The following is a 1,743-nucleotide window of genomic DNA, read 5'->3' as shown; positions in this document are numbered from 1 at the left end:
ATATATTGCCAGCAATTTGTACTTTCACAGAGAGTTCAGATAAAGTGCACTGTGAGATTTTCTTATGTCCCACATTTGTGTATACAGTATGGTGTAAGTGTAGTAACTGTTATTGTAAATGAATACAAATTAAGGGATATATACAGTATACGTGTGCAGTATCCTTATTAAAAATATCGTATTCTGCCCTATGTGTACCATTGTTAAAGTGTTAAAAAACAACTAAATATGATACAATGCTACTATTTATATTAAATAAATAAATTGGGTACCAAAAAAACAAACTTGATAATAGAGAAATTATATGGTTGTTAATGAAAACCAAACAGCAGATTCAAAATGATTTGACCAGAGGGTTTAAATGGAAAAGGACATGAAATAAACAAAGATTCCCCCCCCCCACAAGTTTACATTTGACTAAACCTATTTTATCATGAATAATGTCACATTGAAACCAATGAAATAAATAAATAACTGCTCTCTGCTACCTCCCTCTTTTCAAACACAAAATGAAGTCAGTTAAAGGGACAGTCTAGTCAAAATTAAACTTTCATGATTCAGATAGGGCGTGTCATTTTAAACAACTTTCCAATTTACTTCTATTATCTAATTTGCTCAATTCTTTAGATATCCTTTGTTGAAGAAATAGCAATGCACATGCGTGAGCCAATCACACAAGGCCTCTATGTGCAGCAACCAATAAGCAGCTACTGAACATATCTAGATATGCTTTTCAGCAAGTGATATCAAGAGAATGAAGCAAATTAGATAATAGAAGTAAATTTGAAAATTGTTTAAAATGACATGCTCTTTCTAAATCATAAAAGAAAAAATGTGGGTTTCATGTCCCTTTAAGGTTTGCCATTTATTTGTAGAATTCTGCATAAACCCATATCTCTTATAGATTGGAGACTAAGAAATGACACCCTCATTCCATGAGCCATACGTTGTGCTGGGCATGCAGAACAGATATTCGGATACACATTGCTGCACTAATGTCATAACAAAATTCATTGCCCAGTGACAGAGTGCTCTGCTAATACTTACATCAACACATGTCTTTCTGTGCTCACTTAGCAGTGTGTTACTGTGATCATATAGAGATTAACCTCTGCAGTACATATCTGTCCCCCACACCCTATGCCCTCCTGCATTTGTAAAATACCATAGTTTATCTACACAATGTAATTGGTCCATCTTTTGTAAATATATGACATTACAATTCTGCCATTAAAGTTACACATTGCTGTGCTATTCCAGACATCCCAAGTAGAAATATATAGATTTTGGAATATAATACAATGAAGGTGGGAAATATATACAGTTGACACCCTAGCACCCATACCACAATGCATTATTTTCCCCACTCCCCGCCTCAGCAGACCCCCTGTACCTGTGCACTGCAGTCCTCAGTCTGACTGAGCCACGCTGTGAAAATACTCGTTCACTGGGATCTGAGTTATTTTTAGGGAAGGATTTGCTGACTCTGACCTTGTGGGGCAGACTGTAAGGGGGAGGTCAGCTTGGTTATCTGCTGGTCAAAAATTTGTAATGAGTCTATTAAACCTGAACCCTGACTACTCAACTCATGTATCATTGCAGTGTTGTTAACCCTTCATTGCCAAACCGCCTCCCCATACACACAGTTATCAATTACACATAATGCATTCATTTTCATTTAAATGGATATTGAAATGTGAACAAGAAATCTTTTTTTTTTGTTAAAATATTTTATTCTTAAAG

At 35.3% G+C, this 1,743-nt stretch overlaps 1 protein-coding gene across 2 annotated transcripts in view; it reads right to left on the bottom strand.

Annotated features, from left to right (window-relative positions):
• Positions 1-1,525, bottom strand: part of DUSP29 (dual specificity phosphatase 29) — a 54,403-nt gene extending 52,878 nt beyond the window's left edge. Inside the window, exon 1 of one of the 2 annotated variants that reach the window (XM_053692140.1) lies at positions 1,394-1,525. The gene's annotated coding sequence lies outside the window, so the exon portion shown is untranslated. Of the gene's footprint in view, positions 25-1,393 lie in introns of those variants that run through there. The other variant, XM_053692141.1, reaches the window with a different exon arrangement.
• Between the last annotated feature and the right edge of the window lie 218 nt (positions 1,526-1,743).

The sequence above is a fragment of the Bombina bombina genome, chromosome 9, assembly GCF_027579735.1.
Source record: "Bombina bombina isolate aBomBom1 chromosome 9, aBomBom1.pri, whole genome shotgun sequence".
Classification (NCBI taxonomy): domain Eukaryota; kingdom Metazoa; phylum Chordata; class Amphibia; order Anura; family Bombinatoridae; genus Bombina; species Bombina bombina.
Note: the sequence above shows the minus strand (reverse complement) of the source record. Positions and strands in the feature narration are given on the sequence as shown.